Raw genomic sequence first — 11,156 nt, forward strand, 5'->3', positions numbered from 1 at the left:
CCCCGCAGAGCGATCGGCCGGGAGTCCTTATCGGAAGGCAAGGTCCGCGTGACTCAGCCAGGATGAACCCCAACCAGGACATCGAGTGTCGTAAAAAATATTCCATATTGGGAGTGCACTTCGCTAAGTTATATAGATATATATAGGAGGACACGGCCCTATCTATAACTTACCGTAGAAAGACCTTATTCACGAGCTATTATGGTACGAAATCAGGTTAGAGAGAACAGGCCCTAACTCGCGTAGCTTAGCTCCTTATCCGAATAGAGTCATTCCAGTTTAGTGCGCTGACAGACAGAAGCAGGAAGAAAGCTGTCATTAATCACAAATACGTCAAAGAGGGTTCGCTTACGTAGTTTTGCCGGAGAAAATGGCAAAAACAGAACTGATAATGCGGCTCAATGGTGGAATAATCGGGAAATGAGGAAAAATACACTTATCTGAAAAGCCTATGTCTTAAATCCCAATATTAACTTGTAAATTGAATTTTAGGGAGTATAAAGTTGCAGGTTCGATGGTGGATCGACGAATGGTGGTTTTTTTCACTAGGAACGTTATATAAATATCTGTAGGAGCGTTGCCTATTTTATTATAAAGACCTATAAACGACTGCCGACCAAAGGGTATACTTTTTAACGACTTGTTTGTGATTTACGAAAGATGGCTCTCTGATCTGCACCTAATAAGGGTTTTCAAAATGTTAGGATTAACCCATTCGCATAGAGTGGAAGGCCCTATCGAAGCGCATGAAACATTTATGCTAACGGTCAACTTGTTTTCGAGGCGTGAAAAAATATAGTCCGAAGAGCGATGGTGTGGTTCTTACATTTTTTAGAGTATAAACTTACTTTTTTATCCAGATATTGTACATTACCTTTAGGCCAACTTGTTTATTTCACGCCTCTAAAACAAGACGTTGCGTACGAAAAGTGTTAACAAGTTTCGCTGATAGCCTTCCACCTTGGATAGTAGATTTTAGAGGATCGCTAAAAAGCCTGGTTTTTAGCCCCCGTAAACCAATCACACTAAGGGAGTCGGCCAAGGTTATTTGATAAAAAAAACAAGTATCGCTAAGAATGGATGATACTGTTCGAAAAAAGAAAAAAGATAACACGAAGTACATTTTTACGCCAAAAGGTATTTTTTCACGTTTTTATAGATTAAATATAATATACTAAATATCAGTTGATAGTTTTTATTCAATTAAAAAACCAAAATTAAATATACTAAAATATAAAGCGCAAAAAATTACGTAACAATATCAACCGCATTAGATTGCCATTTTGAAATTTTAAGATCACGTGCTTCTGGGTGTCGTGAGTCTGTCCATTCTACACTCTACACACGGTATAGAAGAAGCCAATTTAGCAGTTAGCAAAAAGAAATATAAACAATCTCTCTCTCAGTAGGCTTGTTCGGGTCGGGTCTATAGTACATATTGTCAAGAATAGATAATTTGACCATAAATTATGAAAGCCTGATTTTGAAGGTTAAAAATGGTAAGTCGCCAGTGGCCAGTTTTTTAATTAAACTGCCTAGGCTCTACTGGTCACAGGTCCAGTTTAAAAAAATACCCTTATTTCTCACCCTGGTATCCATTTTCCCGCCAAGGATCCGCTACGACCAAAATTTAAACAAGTTTTTTAAATACATTTTTAAAAATGGTTAATTAAACCGAATGTTGGTTAATATTTAAATAATAGTATAATATTTTTTAAAAGATTCTATTTTTTTAACGGTGTTTATAAATTATAAAGGAATTAAACAAAAACTAAGAACTTCCGCTAGATGCTGTCAGCAACATAGTATTATTGCATAATACTTGAAACACATGTAAATAAATAAATAAAACCAAAAATGAAAAGAAGATTCACTGTAACTTCCGGTTAAATATATTATTTTGACATTTTAAATTAAATAATATTAAGTTGAAATATATTATAAGCGCAATAAATTCCAATTTTAGATTTAAACAAATTTTAAACTTTGGTCTTTTCAAACATTTAGTAAGGGTTCAGTAATTTCATCTGACTGAAAATGTTTTCCATAATAAAGGTACAAACCTGAACATAAATCATCCTTCTAGGCAAGCCTTAGAGGTTTATGGTTAAAAAATGTGGATTTTGTACCTGCATTTCAAGAAAGATTTATATACTTTAACGTCTTTAATTAAGGGAGACATTATTTACACATCAAAACGCTCTAAACACCACTATAGCCTCCAAAACTATGTGTTCGAATATGGCTCTAACGCGCCTCATTTTCTTTGTTTAATTTTTAATATTTATTTAAACTATGAGTTATACGTAAATATATTGAGATAAGATAGTTTAACTTAATAAACTTTGGTTTTCAAAAAAGAAAAGTGGAAACCCGAAGAAAAAACATTTTCCAGTGATTACGCTTGTATTCCCCGCATTTGGCGATAGTAGGTTTTTGGTCGTACGTAGCGCCCTTAGCGGGATTATTCACACACGCGAATTAACATTAGATGCGAGGCAATTGAAACGGCCGCTAAAGGGCGGTACGTGCGTTTGAAGTTGGCGTGGTGGCCAGAAATAACGAACTAAAATACACGGGTGTTAATAAACGTAGACAACGGTCGGAGAATCTATTCCTACAGCTTTATATGTTTCGTGAAAACTCGCGTGAGTGTGACTTTCACGCGGTAATTCCGAAGAGCTTAATGGAAGCTAAGAGCAACAAACACAAGGAGAAGGCAGCTAGCTTTTAAACACGCTAACGCAGTGTTGTGTACAAATTTCATTGGACGAGCCTTTACGCTGAACGTTTTACGGAAAGGGGGAAGACAATTTTCGAATTTTCCCCTTCCGACGGCAGTAGGCGCTAAAGCGTTTAACCAGAAGTATGTAAATGAAACAAGAAGTGTACTACTTAGCTTAATAATTAGCCTTCCCCGTGCATTCCATGAAATTTTGGAAGCAGACGTTAGGCAGACGACGGTAAAAATAGAGGTCACCAATGAGAATAGAGGTTAGAAAAAGTAGTGTTCCGAGGTCAGTAAACACGTATAATGGCGTCACCCGGTTTTTAATTTTTTTTTAATAATTTTAAAAGTCGTGTTACTTAATTTTAATCACAATTTATATTTTAAAGGTTTTTATTGTCACGGTGTTTTATTTTGAATTGAATTTAACCCGCTATTTAATTCGAACTAATCTCTAAGCCTTGGTGGTACCTAGGAGCAACAAACACAACACCCCACACAAGGAGAACGCAACCCGTCAAAAGTTGTGCTCGTCCAATGAAATTCGTACACAACCCTTCGTTAGCGTGTTTAAAGGTTAGCTGCGTTCTCCTTGTGTTTGTTGCTCCTTGGTGGTACCGTGGTAGTTTATAACCGGTTGAAACTAGTTGTTAGTTTTCATGAAAATGACGTCATCATTAATTCTGCCATTAAGACTCGACGATTTAAAATGCCACGTAGAAACAATCCAGCACAACTTCTGTTCCTTCCAAAAAACCAATCTAACTTATTTATTAAACCACGATGAAGATCATCGACATCAGTTGTAAAAAGTCTACAGGAAATGTTGGGCCTAATTTGGGTTGGTCAACCACTTTTCCCTAATAATATAAATACAAATATTACTATTATTTTAATATCTTGACAAATAAATATAAATAAGAAAAAATAACCGTTACATACCTTTTTCCAAGATCTAACACATCTCCAAGGCCTACTACGACTTTTCTAAATTCCGCCTTTCGTCCGAGGAATTTTTTAGGCTCATCGCCACTACTTTTCTTATGTACCTAGTAAATTGGCCGATGAAGTCACGTGATCGCTGTAGCCGCGTTACCGAACTATTTCTATCCGCGCGAAAGGGGGAAGGCAAACGAAATTACATGGCGCACGAAAATTCTAAGTAGTACACTTCTTGTTTCACTTATATACTTCTGGTTTAACCAATGAAAAATGTACACAAGAAAATGCACTATTATTGACGGACTGGGTTCTCCTTGTGTGGAGTGCTGTGTTTGTTGCTCCTAGATGGAAGCTTATTGGTTCAAAGAAGATTCTACGTAAGCTTGGGGGGGAAGTCCCATCATAATTAGCCTGTTAATTGACGATTTGAAATTAAATTACTTACCCCACGATTACCACCCCCAATTCTCAAAACACTTTGTACTCCCTTTAATCGTATCAAGTTTGTCAAATGAAAATAAACAGATTGAGAATTGACTGATAAGCAAACTTAGTCATTGACGATATAATGGAATTTGTTTTATTGTATTTGTTAATTGTGTGCGTACGCGATGACAAATGCAACGCGTGACACGAGATGATATCGCGCATTTTTCGACGACAGTTGCTATAGAATCCATAGATATTAATAGTTCGGCAATGAACCTAGGGATGGCGCCTATGAAAATATTAAATGCTGACAACATGAAGTTATACTTCTCAATATGAGCATGGACCAAGAATCTAGCGGGACTCACTGTTCGTGATATTTTGACACGGTAGGCGTGGTCTTAGTGGAAGACTTACTGAGGTACATCAGCCGCTTTGAAGTGCCTCAAATAGTCCGTTCAACTATCAATACGATAATCGTAGTCGGGGCTTAGGTGACAGTGGGTCCAATGAATTTGATTTAAAAGCTTCAGCCATTTGCGGCTTACTGGTGATTTTTACTTACCTAAACATTTAAAGAACTAATTTCAAAAATAAAAGGTCTAAAACTTATTAAGCTTAATCATTTAACCGAAAACAACGTCGCCATTTTGTCAAAATTGAACGTGAACGCTCCAGCTTCTCTTCGAAACCACGCCGGAAATCGACTTCAGCGACGCCAAGTTTGTCCACATTGAACTAAAATAAACCGTGATTTTCCTATTCCCAGTATTCAGGAGTGTTTTTTAAAGCCTGAACAGCGAGTCCCCTTTAGTTTCTTGGTTCATGATTCCGCAAAGTACAAGATCATGGCAGCTAGGAGCAACACACACAAGGAGAACGCAACCCGTCAAAAGTCGTGCATTTTCTTACGTATAGTTTTCATTGGTTAGACGCTTTAACGCCTGCTGGTGTCGAGAGGGGAAAATTCGGCAATTGGCTTCCCCCTTTCCGTAAAACGTTCAGCGTAAAGGTTCGTCCAATGAAATTTGTACATAACACTGCGTTAGCGTGTTTATAGGCTAACTGCATTCTCCTTGTGTTTGTTGCTCCTAGATGGTAGCAGAAGACGATTTTATCTACGATGTTACGCGTTACTTCTACGCGTTCTTGATAAAAGCGATTTAAAACTGATAAGACTGTAAAAATAAATAAACGAGTTATTTTCCAATCACGCTTGCCGGCCGTGGCCACAGTGGCGTGGTTCGGAAATTGTATCGGCAAGATTACGCACAAAACGCTATACCGTCTTGATATTCTCCGATTGAGAGAGGTGTTTTTTTTTTAATCTAAAGGTTCAACGAGTTAATTCTGCAGCGAAGCGTCAGTAGTTCTCGGTACCTTGAACTATTGTACAGGTCTAAGATACCAAGTGGGATTGAAGTGGGCTTTAGCCCCGCTGCATTTCCAAGAGGGGCCATATATTTATATTAAAAGGGCCACATATTTATAATTAAGAGGCCACATAATTGAATTTATGAATTTTCTTTATCTCTAGAAATTTGTTTTATTGCCAAGAAACGTTTTTCTGGAAAAAAATCTTTTAAAATCAATTCGTTTACAGATAGATTCGGGAGGAAGGGAGCTGAGAATGAGAACAACTTGAATGAACAATAGAAAGAAAAGAAATTGGCTTTAGGGAATTTCGGGAAATACCCCGGGCATGCACGTGTCCCCTCCAGGTCGGATACAAGGTCAGTAGGTGTCCAGTAAACGCGACGAGAGACGCAATAATAAAACGACCTTGCTTCCTGGAATATTTGGGGGTTAAGTTTTTCGATTTCACCACTTTTGCGAAATATGGTCAATCCAAGGTTCCCGCTGAGGGCCCCAAAATTCTTAGGGGCCCCAAAATAATTAGCCAACCTGTGGAAAAACCTTAGCGCCGCTACTGTGAGTCACTGGAACCGGCGGTGATAACTCCGAAATTATCGCGGTAGCAGTGCTCAAGTACTGAGGTTTAGTAAAATCAGACACTCTCGGTAACAATTCATAATAAACATAGATACTCGTTATCTCCAATTATTAGCGTATTGGCGGATGTAGACGTTTTGAAAGCGCTTGGGTTTAATCATTTCTAGTTCCAGAATATTAAAATAAGGGCCAAAAATACTTGGTTTAGACCGCATAATTATAAATTAACATTGAAATGAAATTGAAAAACTTTGGTACGGGTCTATGAACTATTTTTCGAAATTTAAAATAGTAAAATATAGAGCAGCTGACTTAAGCGTTGGTAAAAAGGTAAATGGGACTATTCATTTTGTTAATTATATTAATTACAATAAGCAAATGTTCAGTTATTACATAAGAAATTTTTGAAATCTACGATGCAATTCGTTGAGTTTCCGTTGACGCGAAAATTTGCCAAGAAAATTACTCGTAAGCCTTAAAGAAAACACCTTACCTACTAGACAATATGTTAATTTATTTTAATAAAGGTATTTTATATTAATATTATCATTTAGTTTTGTGGAATAAAAAATATGTGCCCAAATATTATTAGATTTAAATATTTCGAGCTAAGCGTTGGTCGCCAAAACTGACCATTCTTTGAAATTTTACCAGAATAAGCGTTTGTGTTGCTAACGCTTTGTGGAAATTGTTTGTCCATTCTCACGGGGCAACTCTGTTTGCGACCCGTGATGACCAACAATATTTTTAATTCATCTAATGGTTAAATTATTATTTATACTTTCTTGACTCAAATAATTATCCTACATTTCCGTTTACATACAGATGCATTTCGAAGAAATGGGACACTTCAGTTCGCTAGTCCCGAGGATCACGCTTTCTCAACCATTACGACAACCAGCCTTTTTCGCTATGGAAATGTTATACAGAGGCACAATTATGAGGAGTTAGTGGTTTTAGGCAATCGAGTCAGTTATCGATTATCAATTTTTGTTCATCGAGTATTCGAGTCGAGTAATATTGAAGTCGAGTCGAGTAATCGAGTACTTGATTAAGGGGTAACTTTCTCTTTTTCGAGTCTAGTAACTAAAAAAACCTCGAGTAATTTTTTTAACGAGTCGGGTTATCGAGTGCTTAATTAGGAGCTGGTTTTATTCAAGAAGTTATGAAATTAAATTTGAAAGGAGTATAAAGTAACTTTTCAATGCTGTAAAATATACAAATTTTGAAGCAACGAGGATAGAAACAAGACGTACGACGGTCAGAATACACACAATCCTTCTAATGTGTTAAGTTTGTTTGAGCTATTCACAGCAACCTGCAACGCAACCAAAGTATATCCACGGTCACACATATATACAACACCGTAACCAGGATTTGATTTCAGGGTGGGCACGCAATGGAAAAAAATAAAAAATAAATAAAAAATTGTACATACAACCATACGGTTCAGGGTGGGCACGGCACGACCGCCCCCCCCCCCCTGGTTACGGCTATGCATATATACATATTTACACTTATTTGTTACTTCTAGTCATACTTTGAAAGCATCGAAGATTCCTTCGATCAGTGTCACTTTTATTTTTTACTTCTGATCACATTTATTTCTTGAGTGTCACTTATTTCTTCTAGTAACTTATTTGTTACTTCTGATCACACTTATTAGTTATTTCTGATCACACTTATTAGTTACTTCTGATCACACTTATTGGTTACTTCTGATCACACTTATTTGTTACTTCTGGTCATACGCCGAAGACTAGGCCGATCAGTGTCATACTTAATTGTTACTTCTGCTCATACGTTGAAAGCGCGGCCCACTCTGAACGGCCTTGATAAACGCCAGAGTTAAACGGGCGCGTGGACCTATATAAACACGCGGATTTACAATGTTGGAAATTGCGGGGGTCCGTATACGCTGCCCAAAAAACCTTACTTAGAATTAAATTTAAGGAACGTATTTGCAATTCTAGTTTAAATGTAAACCACGGCTATTCAAAAATTTAACTTTCATGAAAATCGGACTTAAATATGTAGATTTTTAGGCGGAAATATAAAACCACGAAAATTGGGGTCCCGTAAATTACCCTGAAAACTATACTTAAATTTAATATTTACTGATATAACCGAAGTTGTAGGTTCGCTGAATCCTAACCTATCCAATAATATCTTTTTTAAGGTTATCGGACTTAATTTTAAACAAAATATCTACCACATAAAGGAAATCACCGAAAATAGTAAATTGGGCAAATTCCCAACTTCTTGGGCTCCGATTTGAAAACTTTATGAAAGGCTATCAATGGCAATATCTGTACATCCGAACGAGATATCATTGACACGTCTAGCCCTAACCGTTGAAGAGGTATGCGCGACACGGCACCATCGGCGGCATCGGCGGCATCGGCAACGGCTACACTGTACGTGAGACTAATACACACAAATCCTTAGGATTGTGTGTAAAAACCAATACTCTACGAGTTAAGAGAGCAGCTTATTCGAGTAATCGAGTACCCGAATATGCAATTTTTCGGTGCTCGGTAATCGACGAGTATTCTCCAATTACTTATTCGAGGTCGAGTTAATTTTATGCAAAATGTTTCCTCTTTGGCCCCCTATATGAGTTGGCCCCGATCTGACCGGCGATCGCCAGTTAGCCGCCCGGGGCAGTCCGGGCCTGAGGAGAAATGATAGTATCTATCAAGTCGTTACAAAAGCACACTTACTATATTGTGTTAAAAGTTACCTCATACCAAAGAAACCACTACCGAGCATTGAAATGGCGCTAAACAGGGTCTATAGTCATGAATTAAAACAAGTGTATTTCTAAACTCTGTTAGACCTATAGTTTAGTTTAAAAATCTCACAATTAAAAAATTGAATAAACAAGTTAAAATTATTTTTAAAAAAACTAACTTTTCCCTTGTACTTCTAAAAATACGCATTTATACTACTTACTAAAACAAAATTTTATAATTATAAAAATTTCAAAATGACGTTTTAAAAATTAATCAATTATATTACTCATCATGAATAACGATATTATTTGTAGAGACTTTGAAACCCTCTGAAGTATTTTACATTCAGTCTGGAATTTTTAGCAGCCTTTCTAATCTTTCTATTTTATAAAGAAAAACAATTTGAAGAACGTTTTTCAAAAGTTACTAGACAGTAAAATAATGAAAAAAACTTTCTGGTTCCAAAAGAAATGTCGTCTCATACAGGAAAAATGCAAAAAAAAAAACCATTTGAACCAGTGAAATGATCGTTTTTTTAAATAAATTTAATCTCGCTCCGTTGTAGTACGATAAGTAGACGTTTCTACAGATTTCACTTTAAAAGTCCATCAACTAGCGGAAAAAACGAGAAATTCTTTGATAAAAAATTTAATGTTCTACTTTATATTCCTTATAACCCGTACTATACGAGTTGTTTTTAACCAAAACTTGTAATAAAAATATGCAATTTAGTGATCCTCCATAAATATAAAATTTAACACTCCCTTTCATTTTGGTAATTAATGCTAATTAACTTAAATGTTTCTTTCAATACTTGAAAAAGTATCTACTTTGAAGTATGTTAATTATGTTATGTTTAAAATATTTTCCGCTAGCACTTCGCAGAGAGTTAAGCACCTCATTGAAAATATATTTTCATGATGATTTAAATTATTTAAAGACGATATATTTTGCTTCAAAAGCAACAGGCAAAGTAATAAATAAACTAGAAGAAAAAAATTCGCAACCCAACATGATAGATGGCAGAGCTACTAAATAGCCATTCGATTCAGGGAACTGATTTCTGGACGGCTGATCAAGCTTCAAGATTAAAAGGGGCCTGGAGGCGATGAGCAACAACCAGGGGAGAGGTGGGATATGTCATAATTTCCAGTTGGCAAATAGTACAACAAGCATAGTCTCCTGGCCTCACAATCTCGAAGCTTCGCGTCCCGCGGGTTATCTTTGTCTTTGGTCTAAAGTCTAGTTTACACCAAACGTTGGAATTCTGTTTTGCGGAAAATCCCCACCAGTCCGGCAACTCCACGGTAGAAATGGCATTTCGTTTGCCAAGGCTTAGCTGTAAGCCTTACATTTGTTTTAAGCATTTATAATTTATTTCTAATTACTTTGAAAATAGTTTCAAGAAATAAGCTTATCAACACTTTCTTATATTATGCCTTTTTTGTGATCCAAATTTAATTTTTAATAAGTAATTTTTTCGTCTATTTTGGAGCCACGTGGTGACTGAGAAAAATATTTCTTCTGTAGACTTGGATTCACGCAAAAACGCGGAAGACTTCATTTTAAACAAAACGCGACTGGTAATACTGCTATTATGGTTGTTTGTTAGTAGGAAGTGTATTCAATAGACCTTTTTCCATAAAATTCCCATCAAAGTCAAATATAAGAGTCTGTGATATGGCAACTACATTTACAACCTATTTTTCTTTATACTGCCAAAGCTGTTGTCAAAGTACTGGCAGCAATGTTCGGCAGGGGGGCAAGACATTTGTGGGAGATTTTATGGAAATAAGTACTTTCTCCTGGTTCCATCCCGCATAATAATCTGTAATTTTTAATTTGGCACTTATTTCTAAACTTTTATAGGAATTCTTTGGAAATAACTCAAATTATAACAATGAAATATTTAAATCTGAGGGTAATCCACTTATCATATCGATTTGTAATGTATTCCCGTCATGTAGCTCTAGGCTACCTAAGATATATATTAGAAATCAACAACTAGAAAGTAGAATAATGTAGGATGATTTTAAAAATCAAAACTTTCAGTCACTAACCACTTACGCAATAGTGAGTAGTAATGGCGGCTACGGCAGCGCTTACGTTTTTGGCGCGAAACAATCTCTACTGGAAGCGTGGAAATTGTCAAAGATTCAATCTAGGAACAACAAACATCACCTCACACAAGGAGAACGCAACCCGTCATAAGTCGTGCATTTTCTTGTGTACATTTTTCATTGGTTTGACGCTTTAGCGCCTGCTGCCGTCGGAAGGGGAAAATTCAGAAATTGTCTTCCCCCTTTCCGTAAAACGTGCAGCGTAAAGGTTCGTCCAATGAAATTTGTACGCAACACTGCCTTAGCGTG

This window comes from Leiobunum rupestre, chromosome 6 (assembly GCF_980474605.1).
Source record: "Leiobunum rupestre chromosome 6, qqLeiRupe1.1.hap1, whole genome shotgun sequence".
NCBI classification, from domain to species: Eukaryota; Metazoa; Arthropoda; class Arachnida; order Opiliones; family Sclerosomatidae; genus Leiobunum; species Leiobunum rupestre.